Source organism: Coffea arabica, chromosome 4e, assembly GCF_036785885.1.
Source record: "Coffea arabica cultivar ET-39 chromosome 4e, Coffea Arabica ET-39 HiFi, whole genome shotgun sequence".
Taxonomy (NCBI): Eukaryota; Viridiplantae; Streptophyta; class Magnoliopsida; order Gentianales; family Rubiaceae; genus Coffea; species Coffea arabica.
In genome coordinates, this window is record NC_092317.1 from 38,315,832 (window position 1) to 38,339,768 (window position 23,937).

Sequence of the window (23,937 nt, forward strand, 5' to 3'; positions counted from 1 at the left end):
GACAGGAAGTCGCGTTTTCTACCAAGTCGCGTTTTCCAGCCTGATCAAAAATTGAAAACGTGCCTTCAGAAACGCGACATGAAGTCGCGTTTTTAAGCATAGCCGCGTTTTCGATCCTGCAAGATATGTGAAGAAACGCGACTTCACAAAACGCGGCTTGGTGGCGCGTTTTGATGAGTCACGTTTTCTGAGCACAAAAAAAAAAAAATGCAGTTTCCTTGATTCTCTTTTTCTTCTTTTCCTCATATATTTTCTTGTACCTTGAGTTGCTTATTGTATATTTTATATAGGTACATCACCAAAACAAAGGTTTGAAATTACGGATCGCCGTTTTGTTTTATTAAGCCTTTGTTATCACTTTTGTTTCTTATTTTCTATGTTTCGATTATTATTACTACTGGTTATTCAAAGGAACTTATGAAGCGTTGGAGTTACACGGACAATGGATTTTGAAGCTTCATATTCAATCATTACATAGGGGAGTATTACTTTCTTTATCTTGATTTTCCTTTTTACACATTGAGGACAATGTGTATGTTAAGTGTGGGGGGAGAATTGAGATTATATATATTGTATGTGATTGACTTATTAGTTGCAAATATTGGACTTGTGTTAAAATTTAAATTTTTTCTAACATCTTGTCCAAAATTGCAAACTTGCCTCAACAATTTTTAAATTTTTTTCGATTTTATCCAAGGGGTAACAAGTTCCATACCATTAGTAGTTCAAATTCCTTCTACATTTGAGATAAATATATATGATTTGGAAACTTCTTTTCTCATTTAACTTGGAAATGACTATTATGTGATTATAATTTTGCATTTGTAGGAAAATATATCTTGTGAAGTGGAGAAAATTATGCCTATATTTTTTTTGCATATTTGATGAAATTTCTTCTCTTTATTGGATTTTATAAGTTAAGTGATAAATATGGTCAATAAGTGCAATACTCTTCTCATGATTATTTTTTTTAGAAAATTATTATTCTCTTTGCTATTAAAAAGAAAAAAAGAAAAAGAATGATGAAAAATGAAAAAAATGAAGAAAAAGAAAAAAAAAGAGAAAAGAAAATAAATAAAAATTCTTCTACTCCAATGATTCTTGTACTTAGTAACCGGATGTCTTCATCTAAAAATGTCGACTTTCGCGTAAAACGGTACTTGAATTAAGAGTATGCAAAGCAACTTGAGTATGTGAAGTGTTGAGTAACCGGTGATCTTCATCTAAAAGTGTCGATCCTCGCGTAAAAAGATACTTTCACAACTTAAGTAATATTTAGCTACGTTATATGAATAAATATCTGTTTAAGTAGAATAAAAAGATGATCATGGGTTTAGAAAGCATATTATTGGCCATATGAGTTACTTGCGTATGAAATTGGTTAAGGATGAGGAATTGACTTGAATTTGTTATAATGGTGGTATAATTGGCTCTCCTTTACTTGATATTATGAGTACTTGAACTTAATTGAATAATTGCATAATGATTATTTACTTTGTTTTGAGGAAATGAAGTTGAAATGCTACATATGTTTATTTTCAAATTTTGATCATTGTTGGTTTGTATTTCTTATTGCTTGAGGACAAGCAATGGTTCAAGTGTGGGGGTATTTGACAAGAATATATTTTACGTATTTTTTAGTGTGTTTTATTAGTTAATTTTGGTTTGATTATTTAGTTTTATAACTAAAATAACTAAGGTTTTGGTAAAAAACTACATTTTATGTTAAAGTGGCTAAACATTGCATTTTATGGATTTTTATGGTAAAAACTTCATATTTTGTAGGTTTAATGATTCAATCATCAAATGAAGTGCATTGAGAAGATATTTGGATGATTGAAGATGGATTAAAGTGGGGAAAATAAAATATGAAGTGTAAAAGGAAGAAATGCAATTTGAGGACAAAAATCAAGAAAAGTCAGCTTTGACAACTCAGACACATTTTCGTATTTTGACTATATCAGGAGGTAAAATGATCGGATCAAGGTGATCTTGGTACCATTTTGAAGCTAAGAGATATATCTACATTTGGTATGAAGAAATCAAAGTCCAATTCAGCCGTTTTCTTGGTCAAAAGGTCGAAACACAGAAACTTATCTGGATGGTCGAAAGCTGAAGCCCATAATTGACCAGTCTATGGTATTTTGACCATATCTCCGTCCACCGATCTCCAAATTAGATGATTCATGAAGCATTGGAACTCTAATTCAAAGGGCTACAACTTTTGTGTTTTGCACAAAAGCCAGTTCGGCCTTCATCATGGAGAAAAATGCAGTTAAAGTGAGGTCAAAAGTAAAAACGTGTATGGCAGCCGAATTTCTGTAATTTGCTCAGCCATTTTTCTCATCTTCACACTACTTTCCAGCTAGAGTTGGAGAGAAAACGTAGGCTGCACATGCTTCAGAAGACATAAGGAAGAGATATAGCCAAGGTTCCAAGTCAAAAGCCATTATTTTTGACTCCCTTAACAAATTCAGATTTGGAGAATCATAGCAGAAATTTTTGACTGGTAAGGGAAGGACTTTTCATCAGCTTATATGCAGGACTTTGAGAATGATACGGGAGAAGCTTGAAGAGTGCAGAAATGTAGTTCTTCCATTTCCTTAGTGTAGGATAGTGTAGTAAGTGTAGTTCATCCATTCTTGTATAATGGCTAGATTAGGATGAAAATGGAGATGAAGAAAGAGAAGTTGAAGCTCAAGTGACATGGGTTATCTCTTCTCCAACTCTTTATCTTTTGTATTGGATTCTTAAATATAGTTAATATGCAAGTTCTGGAATTTATGTCTATTATGTGTTTCTAAAGTTTATGCCTTGGGTTTGGTTGAACTTTCTATAATTGTTAGTGTTTATTATTTGGTTATTTGATTGCTATGATTTGAGCAAGTTATTTAGCACTTTAGCTCTTGAAATCATGATTAATCTGGTACCATTAATTCTGATTATCTAAGGTGTTATTTCTGCAATGAAAATTGAGATTTAACATTAGTTCAAGAAGTGCTAAACATAGGGAGTACACTCACGAAAGTAGAGGTGCACCTATGTGGTTTTTAGTGATTCATTTCATGTAATTTCACTGAAGAAATGAACTTGTAGCTAATTTCATAACCATGAGAATAGGTATGGATTAGTTATAAGTATAATTGATTCACTACGAAAGTAGGATTCAAATGCATAAGGAAATTACACCATAATTAGCCTAGATGTAGTACTCAATGATCCAAATATAGCACTTGCATGAGTAGTTAGGGATACCACAACCTAAGGAGCTTTTATTTGTTATTTTATATAATTTCAATAGGTTAAATTTGTTATAATTCATTGATAGTCTAAATAATAGAGAAGCTTTAGTAATACCGATAATTGTTCACTCTTCCCTGTGGGATCGACCCGATATATACCCTAAACTACTAGTTGATCTGTATACTTGCAGTGAACGGGTGTAATTCGGTTTTTTAACTTGTACGTATGTAAAATACCCGTCAAGTTTTTGGCGCCGTTGCCGGGGAAGATTTGGCAATATCGGTGTGAAGAGCAACTTTATTAATTTAGACAATTTTTCTTATTTTTGTTGTTTTTGTTGTATCTTGTGTGTTTTATGTCATTTTTTTGAGTCAATTTTTATTATTATTATTTTTTTTTCTGTTTTAGTTTGTGTCTTGGAATCTATCCTTCTTAACTAATCTTACTTTTGAGATTGTTTAAAAGTAATTTTAGATAATGAGGAGGGTAGGTGAACTGGGAGGACAAAGCTTGAGAAATGAAAGATTGGCAATGGATGGTTACCTAGTGCAAAGCTCCTTCAACAGAGGTAACCAAGAAATTACTGAAGGTATGTCTTTTGAAGATGGTTTGAAGTGCTTAAAGGCAAAATTTGATGTTATGATGGACACAATTATGCATGAAATTGAGTAAGGGAGGAATGTTAATGATTTTAATTCTTATCATGTGATTTGTGACTTGTGTGGAGGTTATCATGCTACTAATACATGTATACAAGTGCAAAATGTGGATTATTATGATGAATTAGAGCATTACAATCCTGGTTTTGATCAATATAGTGCTAATTGGAACAATTCTCCTGTGTATGGTTGGGATAATCAATGTACTTATAATAATTCCTCATATTTTTACGATTACCAACCTGAATGTGTCCAATATGAATCAAAACCATCTTGGGAGTTGGCAATTGAAATGGTAGCTAATGATTCTAAGTCATCTTGGGAGTTAGCTATAGAAAAATTAGCTAATGTGACTTCCGACCGTTTTAATAGGATTGAGAAAAGAATAGATGAATTAACTTCTCACTTTGGTAGAATACAAGATCAATTACATGTATTGTGTGAAGTTATTTCCTCTAAAAATTTGCAAAATGATCCTAGCATGAATGGTAGGAATGTTGTATGTGAAAATGGATTGCATTTGGATGAAAATGATGAATTTCAATTGTGTTTTAATGAGCAAATATCCATTTCACATGATAATATCTTTGGAACTAACTTTGAGCCTCAAGAGGTGAGTTTTAATGACTCATTTTTCACCCCTCTTGAGGAGTGCAGTGAAAGTATATGTTTTAAAGGTATTGCTGTCCAAGATACTCTCATGACATTTTCTTTGGTGAATTCTCAAGTGGTGCATATTCAAGGTAATATTTATGAAACACTTGGGATAGGTAAGTCAATTCCATTTCTCACATCATTAGATTATGTGGCTTTCGCGATAAAGCCACCTTTTAATGATCCACCACGGCCTAAAATGGTGGATTATTCGCTAACAAAGCCTCCTTGAAAAAATGAGGTGAAATAGTCAAGCTATTGACTTTAAAGAAGCGCTTATTGGGAGGCAACCCAATGTTTGTTTAAGTTTATGTTATTTTGGGGTGATTTTATGTTTAAAGTATGTGTTTGAGTTATTTTGTTATTTTTCATTTGTAGGTATTGGAAATGGAAGCAAAAGTGACCAAATGAGGTGAAAAAGGCGAAATTTGATCAAGGAACTCAACCCCTCAATTTGAGTAATTGTTGTTTTTGATTTGTTAGAAGGGGTTAAAATGCATATTTTGATCATTTTACATGTGCATGTATTGAGTATTTTAACAAACAAATGATCTATGATGCATTTTGAGTGTTGGGATACCAATGGTAATTTTTCAAAGTTGGTTTTCTGCAAAAATTTCGCAGAAGAAAACGCATTTGGGCTGAAAACGCGCCTTAGAATCGCGTTTTCCATAATCGCGTTTTCAATTCTGCGCCTATACTGAAGAAAACGCGCCTTCAAAACGCGACAGGAAGTCGCGTTTTCTACCAAGTCGCGTTTTCCAGCCTGATCAAAAATTGAAAACGTGCCTTCAGAAACGCGACATGAAGTCGCGTTTTTAAGCATAGCCGCGTTTTCGATCCTGCAAGATATGTGAAGAAACGCGACTTCACAAAACGCGGCTTGGTGGCGCGTTTTGATGAGTCACGTTTTCTGAGCACAAAAAAAAAAAAATGCAGTTTCCTTGATTCTCTTTTTCTTCTTTTCCTCATATATTTTCTTGTACCTTGAGTTGCTTATTGTATATTTTATATAGGTACATCACCAAAACAAAGGTTTGAAATTACGGATCGCCGTTTTGTTTTATTAAGCCTTTGTTATCACTTTTGTTTCTTATTTTCTATGTTTCGATTATTATTACTACTGGTTATTCAAAGGAACTTATGAAGCGTTGGAGTTACACGGACAATGGATTTTGAAGCTTCATATTCAATCATTACATAGGGGAGTATTACTTTCTTTATCTTGATTTTCCTTTTTACACATTGAGGACAATGTGTATGTTAAGTGTGGGGGGAGAATTGAGATTATATATATTGTATGTGATTGACTTATTAGTTGCAAATATTGGACTTGTGTTAAAATTTAAATTTTTTCTAACATCTTGTCCAAAATTGCAAACTTGCCTCAACAATTTTTAAATTTTTTTCGATTTTATCCAAGGGGTAACAAGTTCCATACCATTAGTAGTTCAAATTCCTTCTACATTTGAGATAAATATATATGATTTGGAAACTTCTTTTCTCATTTAACTTGGAAATGACTATTATGTGATTATAATTTTGCATTTGTAGGAAAATATATCTTGTGAAGTGGAGAAAATTATGCCTATATTTTTTTTGCATATTTGATGAAATTTCTTCTCTTTATTGGATTTTATAAGTTAAGTGATAAATATGGTCAATAAGTGCAATACTCTTCTCATGATTATTTTTTTTAGAAAATTATTATTCTCTTTGCTATTAAAAAGAAAAAAAGAAAAAGAATGATGAAAAATGAAAAAAATGAAGAAAAAGAAAAAAAAAGAGAAAAGAAAATAAATAAAAATTCTTCTACTCCAATGATTCTTGTACTTAGTAACCGGATGTCTTCATCTAAAAATGTCGACTTTCGCGTAAAACGGTACTTGAATTAAGAGTATGCAAAGCAACTTGAGTATGTGAAGTGTTGAGTAACCGGTGATCTTCATCTAAAAGTGTCGATCCTCGCGTAAAAAGATACTTTCACAACTTAAGTAATATTTAGCTACGTTATATGAATAAATATCTGTTTAAGTAGAATAAAAAGATGATCATGGGTTTAGAAAGCATATTATTGGCCATATGAGTTACTTGCGTATGAAATTGGTTAAGGATGAGGAATTGACTTGAATTTGTTATAATGGTGGTATAATTGGCTCTCCTTTACTTGATATTATGAGTACTTGAACTTAATTGAATAATTGCATAATGATTATTTACTTTGTTTTGAGGAAATGAAGTTGAAATGCTACATATGTTTATTTTCAAATTTTGATCATTGTTGGTTTGTATTTCTTATTGCTTGAGGACAAGCAATGGTTCAAGTGTGGGGGTATTTGACAAGAATATATTTTACGTATTTTTTAGTGTGTTTTATTAGTTAATTTTGGTTTGATTATTTAGTTTTATAACTAAAATAACTAAGGTTTTGGTAAAAAACTACATTTTATGTTAAAGTGGCTAAACATTGCATTTTATGGATTTTTATGGTAAAAACTTCATATTTTGTAGGTTTAATGATTCAATCATCAAATGAAGTGCATTGAGAAGATATTTGGATGATTGAAGATGGATTAAAGTGGGGAAAATAAAATATGAAGTGTAAAAGGAAGAAATGCAATTTGAGGACAAAAATCAAGAAAAGTCAGCTTTGACAACTCAGACACATTTTCGTATTTTGACTATATCAGGAGGTAAAATGATCGGATCAAGGTGATCTTGGTACCATTTTGAAGCTAAGAGATATATCTACATTTGGTATGAAGAAATCAAAGTCCAATTCAGCCGTTTTCTTGGTCAAAAGGTCGAAACACAGAAACTTATCTGGATGGTCGAAAGCTGAAGCCCATAATTGACCAGTCTATGGTATTTTGACCATATCTCCGTCCACCGATCTCCAAATTAGATGATTCATGAAGCATTGGAACTCTAATTCAAAGGGCTACAACTTTTGTGTTTTGCACAAAAGCCAGTTCGGCCTTCATCATGGAGAAAAATGCAGTTAAAGTGAGGTCAAAAGTAAAAACGTGTATGGCAGCCGAATTTCTGTAATTTGCTCAGCCATTTTTCTCATCTTCACACTACTTTCCAGCTAGAGTTGGAGAGAAAACGTAGGCTGCACATGCTTCAGAAGACATAAGGAAGAGATATAGCCAAGGTTCCAAGTCAAAAGCCATTATTTTTGACTCCCTTAACAAATTCAGATTTGGAGAATCATAGCAGAAATTTTTGACTGGTAAGGGAAGGACTTTTCATCAGCTTATATGCAGGACTTTGAGAATGATACGGGAGAAGCTTGAAGAGTGCAGAAATGTAGTTCTTCCATTTCCTTAGTGTAGGATAGTGTAGTAAGTGTAGTTCATCCATTCTTGTATAATGGCTAGATTAGGATGAAAATGGAGATGAAGAAAGAGAAGTTGAAGCTCAAGTGACATGGGTTATCTCTTCTCCAACTCTTTATCTTTTGTATTGGATTCTTAAATATAGTTAATATGCAAGTTCTGGAATTTATGTCTATTATGTGTTTCTAAAGTTTATGCCTTGGGTTTGGTTGAACTTTCTATAATTGTTAGTGTTTATTATTTGGTTATTTGATTGCTATGATTTGAGCAAGTTATTTAGCACTTTAGCTCTTGAAATCATGATTAATCTGGTACCATTAATTCTGATTATCTAAGGTGTTATTTCTGCAATGAAAATTGAGATTTAACATTAGTTCAAGAAGTGCTAAACATAGGGAGTACACTCACGAAAGTAGAGGTGCACCTATGTGGTTTTTAGTGATTCATTTCATGTAATTTCACTGAAGAAATGAACTTGTAGCTAATTTCATAACCATGAGAATAGGTATGGATTAGTTATAAGTATAATTGATTCACTACGAAAGTAGGATTCAAATGCATAAGGAAATTACACCATAATTAGCCTAGATGTAGTACTCAATGATCCAAATATAGCACTTGCATGAGTAGTTAGGGATACCACAACCTAAGGAGCTTTTATTTGTTATTTTATATAATTTCAATAGGTTAAATTTGTTATAATTCATTGATAGTCTAAATAATAGAGAAGCTTTAGTAATACCGATAATTGTTCACTCTTCCCTGTGGGATCGACCCGATATATACCCTAAACTACTAGTTGATCTGTATACTTGCAGTGAACGGGTGTAATTCGGTTTTTTAACTTGTACGTATGTAAAATACCCGTCAAGTTTTTGGCGCCGTTGCCGGGGAAGATTTGGCAATATCGGTGTGAAGAGCAACTTTATTAATTTAGACAATTTTTCTTATTTTTGTTGTTTTTGTTGTATCTTGTGTGTTTTATGTCATTTTTTTGAGTCAATTTTTATTATTATTATTTTTTTTTCTGTTTTAGTTTGTGTCTTGGAATCTATCCTTCTTAACTAATCTTACTTTTGAGATTGTTTAAAAGTAATTTTAGATAATGAGGAGGGTAGGTGAACTGGGAGGACAAAGCTTGAGAAATGAAAGATTGGCAATGGATGGTTACCTAGTGCAAAGCTCCTTCAACAGAGGTAACCAAGAAATTACTGAAGGTATGTCTTTTGAAGATGGTTTGAAGTGCTTAAAGGCAAAATTTGATGTTATGATGGACACAATTATGCATGAAATTGAGTAAGGGAGGAATGTTAATGATTTTAATTCTTATCATGTGATTTGTGACTTGTGTGGAGGTTATCATGCTACTAATACATGTATACAAGTGCAAAATGTGGATTATTATGATGAATTAGAGCATTACAATCCTGGTTTTGATCAATATAGTGCTAATTGGAACAATTCTCCTGTGTATGGTTGGGATAATCAATGTACTTATAATAATTCCTCATATTTTTACGATTACCAACCTGAATGTGTCCAATATGAATCAAAACCATCTTGGGAGTTGGCAATTGAAATGGTAGCTAATGATTCTAAGTCATCTTGGGAGTTAGCTATAGAAAAATTAGCTAATGTGACTTCCGACCGTTTTAATAGGATTGAGAAAAGAATAGATGAATTAACTTCTCACTTTGGTAGAATACAAGATCAATTACATGTATTGTGTGAAGTTATTTCCTCTAAAAATTTGCAAAATGATCCTAGCATGAATGGTAGGAATGTTGTATGTGAAAATGGATTGCATTTGGATGAAAATGATGAATTTCAATTGTGTTTTAATGAGCAAATATCCATTTCACATGATAATATCTTTGGAACTAACTTTGAGCCTCAAGAGGTGAGTTTTAATGACTCATTTTTCACCCCTCTTGAGGAGTGCAGTGAAAGTATATGTTTTAAAGGTATTGCTGTCCAAGATACTCTCATGACATTTTCTTTGGTGAATTCTCAAGTGGTGCATATTCAAGGTAATATTTATGAAACACTTGGGATAGGTAAGTCAATTCCATTTCTCACATCATTAGATTATGTGGCTTTCGCGATAAAGCCACCTTTTAATGATCCACCACGGCCTAAAATGGTGGATTATTCGCTAACAAAGCCTCCTTGAAAAAATGAGGTGAAATAGTCAAGCTATTGACTTTAAAGAAGCGCTTATTGGGAGGCAACCCAATGTTTGTTTAAGTTTATGTTATTTTGGGGTGATTTTATGTTTAAAGTATGTGTTTGAGTTATTTTGTTATTTTTCATTTGTAGGTATTGGAAATGGAAGCAAAAGTGACCAAATGAGGTGAAAAAGGCGAAATTTGATCAAGGAACTCAACCCCTCAATTTGAGTAATTGTTGTTTTTGATTTGTTAGAAGGGGTTAAAATGCATATTTTGATCATTTTACATGTGCATGTATTGAGTATTTTAACAAACAAATGATCTATGATGCATTTTGAGTGTTGGGATACCAATGGTAATTTTTCAAAGTTGGTTTTCTGCAAAAATTTCGCAGAAGAAAACGCATTTGGGCTGAAAACGCGCCTTAGAATCGCGTTTTCCATAATCGCGTTTTCAATTCTGCGCCTATACTGAAGAAAACGCGCCTTCAAAACGCGACAGGAAGTCGCGTTTTCTACCAAGTCGCGTTTTCCAGCCTGATCAAAAATTGAAAACGTGCCTTCAGAAACGCGACATGAAGTCGCGTTTTTAAGCATAGCCGCGTTTTCGATCCTGCAAGATATGTGAAGAAACGCGACTTCACAAAACGCGGCTTGGTGGCGCGTTTTGATGAGTCACGTTTTCTGAGCACAAAAAAAAAAAAATGCAGTTTCCTTGATTCTCTTTTTCTTCTTTTCCTCATATATTTTCTTGTACCTTGAGTTGCTTATTGTATATTTTATATAGGTACATCACCAAAACAAAGGTTTGAAATTACGGATCGCCGTTTTGTTTTATTAAGCCTTTGTTATCACTTTTGTTTCTTATTTTCTATGTTTCGATTATTATTACTACTGGTTATTCAAAGGAACTTATGAAGCGTTGGAGTTACACGGACAATGGATTTTGAAGCTTCATATTCAATCATTACATAGGGGAGTATTACTTTCTTTATCTTGATTTTCCTTTTTACACATTGAGGACAATGTGTATGTTAAGTGTGGGGGGAGAATTGAGATTATATATATTGTATGTGATTGACTTATTAGTTGCAAATATTGGACTTGTGTTAAAATTTAAATTTTTTCTAACATCTTGTCCAAAATTGCAAACTTGCCTCAACAATTTTTAAATTTTTTTCGATTTTATCCAAGGGGTAACAAGTTCCATACCATTAGTAGTTCAAATTCCTTCTACATTTGAGATAAATATATATGATTTGGAAACTTCTTTTCTCATTTAACTTGGAAATGACTATTATGTGATTATAATTTTGCATTTGTAGGAAAATATATCTTGTGAAGTGGAGAAAATTATGCCTATATTTTTTTTGCATATTTGATGAAATTTCTTCTCTTTATTGGATTTTATAAGTTAAGTGATAAATATGGTCAATAAGTGCAATACTCTTCTCATGATTATTTTTTTTAGAAAATTATTATTCTCTTTGCTATTAAAAAAAAAAAAGAAAAAGAATGATGAAAAATGAAAAAAATGCAGAAAAAGAAAAAAAAAGAGAAAAGAAAATAAATAAAAATTCTTCTACTCCAATGATTCTTGTACTTAGTAACCGGATGTCTTCATCTAAAAATGTCGACTTTCGCGTAAAACGGTACTTGAATTAAGAGTATGCAAAGCAACTTGAGTATGTGAAGTGTTGAGTAACCGGTGATCTTCATCTAAAAATGTCGATCCTCGCGTAAAAAGATACTTTCACAACTTAAGTAATATTTAGCTACGTTATATGAATAAATATCTGTTTAAGTAGAATAAAAAGATGATCATGGGTTTAGAAAGCATATTATTGGCCATATGAGTTACTTGCGTATGAAATTGGTTAAGGATGAGGAATTGACTTGAATTTGTTATAATGGTGGTATAATTGGCTCTCCTTTACTTGATATTATGAGTACTTGAACTTAATTGAATAATTGCATAATGATTATTTACTTTGTTTTGAGGAAATGAAGTTGAAATGCTACATATGTTTATTTTCAAATTTTGATCATTGTTGGTTTGTATTTCTTATTGCTTGAGGACAAGCAATGGTTCAAGTGTGGGGGTATTTGACAAGAATATATTTTACGTATTTTTTAGTGTGTTTTATTAGTTAATTTTGGTTTGATTATTTAGTTTTATAACTAAAATAACTAAGGTTTTGGTAAAAAACTACATTTTATGTTAAAGTGGCTAAACATTGCATTTTATGGATTTTTATGGTAAAAACTTCATATTTTGTAGGTTTAATGATTCAATCATCAAATGAAGTGCATTGAGAAGATATTTGGATGATTGAAGATGGATTAAAGTGGGGAAAATAAAATATGAAGTGTAAAAGGAAGAAATGCAATTTGAGGACAAAAATCAAGAAAAGTCAGCTTTGACAACTCAGACACATTTTCGTATTTTGACTATATCAGGAGGTACAATGATCGGATCAAGGTGATCTTGGTACCATTTTGAAGCTAAGAGATATATCTACATTTGGTATGAAGACATCAAAGTCCAATTCAGCCGTTTTCTTGGTCAAAAGGTCGAAACACAGAAACTTATCTGGATGGTCGAAAGCTGAAGCCCATAATTGACCAGTCTATGGTATTTTGACCATATCTCCGTCCACCGATCTCCAAATTAGATGATTCTTGAAGCATTGGAACTCTAATTCAAAGGGCTACAACTTTTGTGTTTTGCACAAAAGCCAGTTCGGCCTTCATCATGGAGAAAAATGCAGTTAAAGTGAGGTCAAAAGTAAAAACGTGTATGGCAGCCGAATTTCTGTAATTTGCTCAGCCATTTTTCTCATCTTCACACTACTTTCCAGCTAGAGTTGGAGAGAAAACGTAGGCTGCACATGCTTCAGAAGACATAAGGAAGAGATATAGCCAAGGTTCCAAGTCAAAAGCCATTATTTTTGACTCCCTTAACAAATTCAGATTTGGAGAATCATAGCAGAAATTTTTGACTGGTAAGGGAAGGACTTTTCATCAGCTTATATGCAGGACTTTGAGAATGATACGGGAGAAGCTTGAAGAGTGCAGAAATGTAGTTCTTCCATTTCCTTAGTGTAGGATAGTGTAGTAAGTGTAGTTCATCCATTCTTGTATAATGGCTAGATTAGGATGAAAATGGAGATGAAGAAAGAGAAGTTGAAGCTCAAGTGACATGGGTTATCTCTTCTCCAACTCTTTATCTTTTGTATTGGATTCTTAAATATAGTTAATATGCAAGTTCTGGAATTTATGTCTATTATGTGTTTCTAAAGTTTATGCCTTGGGTTTGGTTGAACTTTCTATAATTGTTAGTGTTTATTATTTGGTTATTTGATTGCTATGATTTGAGCAAGTTATTTAGCACTTTAGCTCTTGAAATCATGATTAATCTGGTACCATTAATTCTGATTATCTAAGGTGTTATTTCTGCAATGAAAATTGAGATTTAACATTAGTTCAAGAAGTGCTAAACATAGGGAGTACACTCACGAAAGTAGAGGTGCACCTATGTGGTTTTTAGTGATTCATTTCATGTAATTTCACTGAAGAAATGAACTTGTAGCTAATTTCATAACCATGAGAATAGGTATGGATTAGTTATAAGTATAATTGATTCACTACGAAAGTAGGATTCAAATGCATAAGGAAATTACACCATAATTAGCCTAGATGTAGTACTCAATGATCCAAATATAGCACTTGCATGAGTAGTTAGGGATACCACAACCTAAGGAGCTTTTATTTGTTATTTTATATAATTTCAATAGGTTAAATTTGTTATAATTCATTGATAGTCTAAATAATAGAGAAGCTTTAGTAATACCGATAATTGTTCACTCTTCCCTGTGGGATCGACCCGATATATACCCTAAACTACTAGTTGATCTGTATACTTGCAGTGAACGGGTGTAATTCGGTTTTTTAACTTGTACGTATGTAAAATACCCGTCAAGTTTTTGGCGCCGTTGCCGGGGAAGATTTGGCAATATCGGTGTGAAGAGCAACTTTATTAATTTAGACAATTTTTCTTATTTTTGTTGTTTTTGTTGTATCTTGTGTGTTTTATGTCATTTTTTTGAGTCAATTTTTATTATTATTATTTTTTTTTCTGTTTTAGTTTGTGTCTTGGAATCTATCCTTCTTAACTAATCTTACTTTTGAGATTGTTTAAAAGTAATTTTAGATAATGAGGAGGGTAGGTGAACTGGGAGGACAAAGCTTGAGAAATGAAAGATTGGCAATGGATGGTTACCTAGTGCAAAGCTCCTTCAACAGAGGTAACCAAGAAATTACTGAAGGTATGTCTTTTGAAGATGGTTTGAAGTGCTTAAAGGCAAAATTTGATGTTATGATGGACACAATTATGCATGAAATTGAGTAAGGGAGGAATGTTAATGATTTTAATTCTTATCATGTGATTTGTGACTTGTGTGGAGGTTATCATGCTACTAATACATGTATACAAGTGCAAAATGTGGATTATTATGATGAATTAGAGCATTACAATCCTGGTTTTGATCAATATAGTGCTAATTGGAACAATTCTCCTGTGTATGGTTGGGATAATCAATGTACTTATAATAATTCCTCATATTTTTACGATTACCAACCTGAATGTGTCCAATATGAATCAAAACCATCTTGGGAGTTGGCAATTGAAATGGTAGCTAATGATTCTAAGTCATCTTGGGAGTTAGCTATAGAAAAATTAGCTAATGTGACTTCCGACCGTTTTAATAGGATTGAGAAAAGAATAGATGAATTAACTTCTCACTTTGGTAGAATACAAGATCAATTACATGTATTGTGTGAAGTTATTTCCTCTAAAAATTTGCAAAATGATCCTAGCATGAATGGTAGGAATGTTGTATGTGAAAATGGATTGCATTTGGATGAAAATGATGAATTTCAATTGTGTTTTAATGAGCAAATATCCATTTCACATGATAATATCTTTGGAACTAACTTTGAGCCTCAAGAGGTGAGTTTTAATGACTCATTTTTCACCCCTCTTGAGGAGTGCAGTGAAAGTATATGTTTTAAAGGTATTGCTGTCCAAGATACTCTCATGACATTTTCTTTGGTGAATTCTCAAGTGGTGCATATTCAAGGTAATATTTATGAAACACTTGGGATAGGTAAGTCAATTCCATTTCTCACATCATTAGATTATGTGGCTTTCGCGATAAAGCCACCTTTTAATGATCCACCACGGCCTAAAATGGTGGATTATTCGCTAACAAAGCCTCCTTGAAAAAATGAGGTGAAATAGTCAAGCTATTGACTTTAAAGAAGCGCTTATTGGGAGGCAACCCAATGTTTGTTTAAGTTTATGTTATTTTGGGGTGATTTTATGTTTAAAGTATGTGTTTGAGTTATTTTGTTATTTTTCATTTGTAGGTATTGGAAATGGAAGCAAAAGTGACCAAATGAGGTGAAAAAGGCGAAATTTGATCAAGGAACTCAACCCCTCAATTTGAGTAATTGTTGTTTTTGATTTGTTAGAAGGGGTTAAAATGCATATTTTGATCATTTTACATGTGCATGTATTGAGTATTTTAACAAACAAATGATCTATGATGCATTTTGAGTGTTGGGATACCAATGGTAATTTTTCAAAGTTGGTTTTCTGCAAAAATTTCGCAGAAGAAAACGCATTTGGGCTGAAAACGCGCCTTAGAATCGCGTTTTCCATAATCGCGTTTTCAATTCTGCGCCTATACTGAAGAAAACGCGCCTTCAAAACGCGACAGGAAGTCGCGTTTTCTACCAAGTCGCGTTTTCCAGCCTGATCAAAAATTGAAAACGCGACATGAAGTCGCGTTTTTAAGCATAGCCGCGTTTTCGATCCTGCAAGATATGTGAAGAAACGCGACTTCACAAAACGCGGCTTGGTGGCGCGTTTTGATGAGTCACGTTTTCTGAGCACAAAAAAAAAAAAATGCAGTTTCCTTGATTCTCTTTTTCTTCTTTTCCTCATATATTTTCTTGTACCTTGAGTTGCTTATTGTATATTTTATATAGGTACATCACCAAAACAAAGGTTTGAAATTACGGATCGCCGTTTTGTTTTATTAAGCCTTTGTTATCACTTTTGTTTCTTATTTTCTATGTTTCGATTATTATTACTACTGGTTATTCAAAGGAACTTATGAAGCGTTGGAGTTACACGGACAATGGATTTTGAAGCTTCATATTCAATCATTACATAGGGGAGTTTTACTTTCTTTATCTTGATTTTCCTTTTTACACATTGAGGACAATGTGTATGTTAAGTGTGGGGGGAGAATTGAGATTAAATATATTGTATGTGATTGACTTATTAGTTGCAAATATTGGACTTGTGTTAAAATTTAAATTTTTTCTAACATCTTGTCCAAAATTGCAAACTTGCCTCAACAATTTTTAATTTTTTTTCGATTTTATCCAAGGGGTAACAAGTTCCATACCATTAGTAGTTCAAATTCCTTCTACATTTGAGATAAATATATATGATTTGGAAACTTCTTTTCTCATTTAACTTGGAAATGACTATTATGTGATTATAATTTTGCATTTGTAGGAAAATATATCTTGTGAAGTGGAGAAAATTATGCCTATATTTTTTTTGCATATTTGATGAAATTTCTTCTCTTTATTGGATTTTATAAGTTAAGTGATAAATATGGTCAATAAGTGCAATACTCTTCTCATGATTATTTTTTTTAGAAAATTATTATTCTCTTTGCTATTAAAAAAAAAAAAAAGAATGATGAAAAATGAAAAAAATGCAGAAAAAGAAAAAAAAAGAGAAAAGAAAATAAATAAAAATTCTTCTACTCCAATGATTCTTGTACTTAGTAACCGGATGTCTTCATCTAAAAATGTCGACTTTCGCGTAAAACGGTACTTGAATTAAGAGTATGCAAAGCAACTTGAGTATGTGAAGTGTTGAGTAACCGGTGATCTTCATCTAAAAATGTCGATCCTCGCGTAAAAAGATACTTTCACAACTTAAGTAATATTTAGCTACGTTATATGAATAAATATCTGTTTAAGTAGAATAAAAAGATGATCATGGGTTTAGAAAGCATATTATTGGCCATATGAGTTACTTGCGTATGAAATTGGTTAAGGATGAGGAATTGACTTGAATTTGTTATAATGGTGGTATAATTGGCTCTCCTTTACTTGATATTATGAGTACTTGAACTTAATTGAATAATTGCATAATGATTATTTACTTTGTTTTGAGGAAATGAAGTTGAAATGCTACATATGTTTATTTTCAAATTTTGATCATTGTTGGTTTGTATTTCTTATTGCTTGAGGACAAGCAATGGTTCAAGTGTGGGGGTATTTGACAAGAATATATTTTACGTATTTTTTAGTGTGTTTTATTAGTTAATTTTGGTTTGATTATTTAGTTTTATAACTAAAATAACTAAGGTTTTGGTAAAAAACTACATTTTATGTTAAAGTGGCTAAACATTGCATTTTATGGATTTTTATGGTAAAAACTTCATATTTTGTAGGTTTAATGATTCAATCATCAAATGAAGTGCATTGAGAAGATATTTGGATGATTGAAGATGGATTAAAGTGGGGAAAATAAAATATGAAGTGTAAAAGGAAGAAATGCAATTTGAGGACAAAAATCAAGAAAAGTCAGCTTTGACAACTCAGACACATTTTCGTATTTTGACTATATCAGGAGGTACAATGATCAGATCAAGGTGATCTTGGTACCATTTTGAAGCTAAGAGATATATCTACATTTGGTATGAAGACATCAAAGTCCAATTCAGCCGTTTTCTTGGTCAAAAGGTCGAAACACAGAAACTTATCTGGATGGTCGAAAGCTGAAGCCCAGAATTGACCAGTCTATGGTATTTTGACCATATCTCCGTCCACCGATCTCCAAATTAGATGATTCTTGAAGCATTGGAACTCTAATTCAAAGGGCTACAACTTTTGTGTTTTGCACAAAAGCCAGTTCGGCCTTCATCATGGAGAAAAATGCAGTTAAAGTGAGGTCAAAAGTAAAAACGTGTATGGCAGCCGAATTTCTGTAATTTGCTCAGCCATTTTTCTCATCTTCACACTACTTTCCAGCTAGAGTTGGAGAGAAAACGTAGGCTGCACATGCTTCAGAAGACATAAGGAAGAGATATAGCCAAGGTTCCAAGTCAAAAGCCATTATTTTTGACTCCCTTAACAAATTCAGATTTGGAGAATCATAGCAGAAATTTTTGACTGGTAAGGGAAGGACCTTTCATCAGCTTATATGCAGGACTTTGAGAATGATACGGGAGAAGCTTGAAGAGTGCAGAAATGTAGTTCTTCCATTTCCTTAGTGTAGGATAGTGTAGTAAGTGTAGTTCATCCATTCTTGTATAATGGCTAGATTAGGATGAAAATGGAGATGAAGAAAGAGAAGTTGAAGCTCAAGTGACATGGGTTATCTCTTCTCCAACTCTTTATCTTTTGTATTGGATTCTTAAATATAGTTAATATGCAAGTTCTGGAATTTATGTCTATTATGTGTTTCTAAAGTTTATGCCTTGGGTTTGGTTGAACTTTCTATAATTGTTAGTGTTTATTATTTGGTTATTTGATTGCTATGATTTGAGCAAGTTATTTAGCACTTTAGCTCTTGAAATCATGATTAATCTGGTACCATTAATTATGATTATCTAAGGTGTTATTTCTGCAATGAAAATTGAGATTTAACATTAGTTCAAGAAGTGCTAAACATAGGGAGTACACTCACGAAAGTAGAGGTGCACCTATGTGGTTTTTAGTGATTCATTTCATGTAATTTCACTGAAGAAATGAACTTGTAGCTAATTTCATAACCATGAGAATAGGTATGGATTAGTTATAAGTATAATTGATTCACTACGAAAGTAGGATTCAAATGCATAAGGAAATTACACCATAATTAGCCTAGATGTAGTACTCAATGATCCAAATATAGCACTTGCATGAGTAGTTAGGGATACCACAACCTAAGGAGCTTTTATTTGTTATTTTATATAATTTCAATAGGTTAAATTTGTTATAATTCATTGATAGTCTAAATAATAGAGAAGCTTTAGTAATACCGATAATTGTTCACTCTTCCCTGTGGGATCGACCCGATATATACCCTAAACTACTAGTTGATCTGTATACTTGCAGTGAACGGGTGTAATTCGGTTTTTTAACTTGTACGTATGTAAAATACCCATCACCAACCTTAGAATTTTGGTTAAACTACCATTTGCAGCCAAAGAATTTACCATCAGAAATTTATAGAACAAACCGAGAGCTTGAGGAATTGAAATTGAATAGGGGTCAGCCAACTATCTACTACACTAAACGGTGGAAAGGAAATGAGTAGAGTTTTGGCTGCTGACTTGGGGCGGTGAATAACTCTCATTTGGACAGCTGTTGGAATGAACTTGCTACCAAAAGTTGCTGAGTAAGCAGTGGCCGTACGAGGGAAATCTTGGAATAACCATCCACCGAATGGAGAAATAATTGAGTGATCAGCCGAGTGAAGGAGTACACTTTACTTCTCTTTATATCAACCAAACCTTAAAGAGCAAGACCGAGAGAAACTAAGACCTACTTCTCTCATCTCAGTACACAATCAAAAGGGAGAAAAGGAAGCATTTCTGATTTCCTCTTGCTTCCAGTGCAACCGAGAGAGTGAGGAGGAGAGAGTTGGACAGTGTTAGTTGCATTCTTCCAGCTTGTGACCTTAGAATCGTGAGCCAAGAGTGAGTACAAAGATGTGAAACCAGTTTGCAATTCACATACCAACTGCATCAGTGAGGGAAAGGAGTAGAGCTGGTGCAAAAGTTAGAAGGACCGAAGCTAGGAGCAGGAACATTTGCAACTATTAAAACTTAACGGATAAAGGTAAGAATCTTGTAACCGCCCTTTCAATTCTGGAATATAACTGAATATATGGGCTGCATGTTAGTTTTTAGCAAGGAATAATAAGTTTTAACCGAGGAGAAATCTGATAAAGGAGTAAAATTGAAATTGGACTGAATCTGTTGGAACCGAGAGATAGTTAATGGAAATTGCAGCTGGTTATCAGTGGGAAAAATGGAGGAATATTATAGGAAGTGCATGAAAATGTTTATTGCTAGCATTAAGTGAAGTTTAGCTATGGAAACCTGTGAAAGTTGAAACCTTGAGTGGAAAATAAAGAAGGAAACTTGCTGGAATTTTTCCAGCTTCCTCCGAGAGGAGAAATGAAGAATTTTCTAGTTGTCCTCATGAATTTTTGGCATTGAATTTCTATATTAAGCTGTAATATATTGTATAATAGCTTGGTCTGAACATGTATGTGAGATTGGGTATAAAATGAAGAGATTATTAGAGAATTTTCTTGTTCTAAGAGCTATTGGCTGCTAAAGCCTTTCTACTATGGCCGAGAGAGGGAAACAAAGCTTTGTTTAATATTAACTTCGAATCTCTGGCTGAAAATATTATCTTGCAGCTTAAAATACTCTGTGATATGATAATCATTTCTTGCTTGTTGTGTTGGAGTTAAAACAGAAGAAAATGTGAATAAAAGACCGTATTTTAATCTGTCATATGGCTGAAAGTTATAGTTTAGCAGACCACAGAATTATTTTGAGGTTCATGGTGGGATTACCTGCTGAAATGGTGTGTTAACTGCTATAGTTCAAGTTGGTCAGATTATATGTTGAGTGTTTAAACAAGTAGAAGATGGAACTTTGGGGAAAATTTTGAAGTGGCGTTGCTGGAAAATTCGTTTAAAGCTGGAAAATTCTGTTCAAGGTTACTGCATGTTACTCGTTGATGAAAAGCTGCAACTTTTTGGTCTTTCTTCTTCTAAATCTGTTAGATTGTGTTTTCATGCATCACATATGATCCCTAGTTTGCATATTTTGGCACGTAAGCAACATTTGACATGAATTCAAGGAGAGTAAGTGTAAGAAAGTGAGGAAAACCGTGTTGATGAACCTGTGTTCATTCTGCTTGAAGCCGACAGAGTGGAGTGTACAATTTGCAGCTTTGTCTTTTGAAAATTTCGCTAGTTTGGGTAGGAAATTACTTCACATACGAGTTGTCATTCTAATATAGTCATACATGTGGTAGCTGAGAAGTGATCAGCAAGAAAAGTTCGACTTGCGCGCAGTATCAAAGTTGGAATTTCTACACTCCAGCAAACGAGAGGAAAAGCTGCAGTTTTGGTTCTTTACTCCAAGAATTTTGCTAGATTATAACTGAAATCCATGCGTTGTGCCTTGCCCAATGTTTCTAGAGTGATGCATGTAAGATTTAGAGCTGGTTTTGTTACTTCATAGCTGGTTACTTGCTAGAAGTTTGGTTTTCCAGACTTGTATCAGAATTTTTAGTAACTTAGTCTAAACATCTTACAAGATTTTAAACTTGGAATATATGTATATTTCTTTGGTTTAAATTAATAAAGTTGATAAGTTTTGGATTTATTATATCTTGTTTTATAAGCTCAACTTGACTTAGTAGTTTAAATCATACAGTAACAAATGATAAGCGATAATATACGAATGGTATCTTAAAGTCAAACTTGATTTTAATAGTTCAAATAATAGGATAATAAATGATAAGCGAACCTTTACAAATTGTCTACTTATTTTAGAATTATAAACTTGTGTCAGGGAGTAGCAGTGAGCCAAGAAACAAACTCGAGGTTCAAGAGTGATTTATTTGGGAACTTGGTGAGTGTTTTCCGAATTTATATGTTAAACTGCTTATGTGTACCTAAGTGCAATTATATGGCAAATGTGCTTATTATGAAATATTGCTGAGTGATTCATTGTGAAGTGTTTTCAATTGTCCCTCGTCTTCTAAGTCGAGGGTGTCCTTTATCGCACTCGGCTTAGATGAGCTTGAAGGTTGATAATTGATCAAGTGATATTGTAAGTGTGCATGACTGTAAGTCGTGTGTGTACTTTATCACACTGGCTGAACTGGGCCCCAAAACCCTCTGTTCAACGGACTATTCGAGCCAGCAAAGAGCTTGGTCGGGTAGGACGGTAGCATTGGATAAGTGTTTCGGTATGCTCGAGTATTACCACGGAATAGCAGATTACTGATATTGATATGGTCATCCAAGTGAGGGAAGTGTTTATTGTTTTGGAGGTTATAAGGAGGAGTTCGGCGGAGTGTGTAGTGCATTGAAGTGGCTCTAATGCGAGCACTGTATCCTTTTAAAACTGATTGTTCAGTGAAGTGTTTCCTCAATTACTGAATGAAAGTTATTGTACAATGAAATATGCACTACTTGCTTAATTGTACTGATTTAAGTGCTTATTGATTGTTGCTTGCATGGAAACCTCACGGGCGTAAACTCATCCCTTTAGTTTTGTTTTCCTTACAAGAGTTAGAGATTGAAGAGTGATTGGATTGAATTAGGAAGTGATTTTAGGAAGATCCATCACTATGTGTATATATTGTAGTCAGGGTTTCTTTTGTATCTTGAGATAGTTGAAACTTTTACCTTGAATTTAGTGTAATATTAAGAATGGATGTTTAGAACGTGTATTTTGTTTTTTTTAGTGGACAAATCTATGTTTCAAGCTGATTGGAGTCGTGTTTAAGAGTAAATGTTCAGTTGTTCAATGATAATGTTATCTCTGAAGTTAATATAAGTGAGTGAGTCCTAAAGAAAGCCAGGCAGGCAATCAGCTAACTTCTAGGGTATGCCCTAGGAGGAAGTGGGGTCGTCACAGATTGCCTTATACATAAGTGTATTAGAATATTTTAAATGCATGCATGATTCACATTCATGGAATTTAATAAGAATTAGACAAGAAATTAGTGGAGTAATAGTGAGATGAAATGAAAGTTCAAGGTTTAAAATTTTATTTGTTCATGCATTTGACACTTGGCTTGAGTTGGACATTTGTCCAACTACTAAACCAAGCTAACACCACCTTATTTGACCCTTGACATGCAAAACAATTCTTGACCGAGGGAGAGAGAGAGAAAACATTTCTAGTTCCTTAATCTTCCAGCCAGCAATCGAGAGAGAGTGAGGGAGAGAGTTAAACCATTTCCTCTTACCACTTCAAAACAAGAAAGAGAGTTGAGAGTGAAGAAGAGATTGTAGTTTCTTGGTGTCCAAACCAGCTACACTGAGGGAAAAACATTGGAGCATTTGCCTTTGAGAAACCGAGGGAGAAGGAAAGAAAACAGTCTGCAAATTCCAGCTTTTGTTGTGAGGAAACAAGAGGTAAAACCTGATGAAAAACGTGGGGGAAAACTCTGCTTAAAAACTGTTTACCTGCTGGAAGTTTTCTGTGTTGGCCGAGAGGAAAAAAGCTTGAGTTTCACAACTTTTCATTTGAAATTTTGGAAGAAATTTTACTAGGAATGCATGATATATGTTTTGTCTCTTGTCTTATATAAGATATTTATCTTTGATACTAGTGAAACGTTGGTAAACTTGGCTGAAAATGTTGAAGGAACTTGCTGGAAATCTATTGAGATGGCCGAGAGAGAGAGGAAGAATTTTTCTAGTTTTCCGCTATGAATTGTGGCTGCAAATTTTCATATTGTGATTCAATACACCTTATAGCACCTTAATCTTAACATGCATGTTGGATTTGAGTGTAAAATGAAGAATTTTATTGGAGAAAAATTTGTTTTCAAACTGTTTACTTGTTGGAATTTTTCTAGCTTCAGCCAAGAGAAAAGAGGGGTTGGTTTCCCAAACTTGTATCCAATTTTTTGGAATTTGGCTTGAAGAATTCTTGTTATGTGCTTATTCTTTGTTGTATATGTCTTATCTTGTGTTTCACTTTTGGTTCTAATGAAAGTTGGTTGTATTAAGAGAGAAAAATTAAGGAAC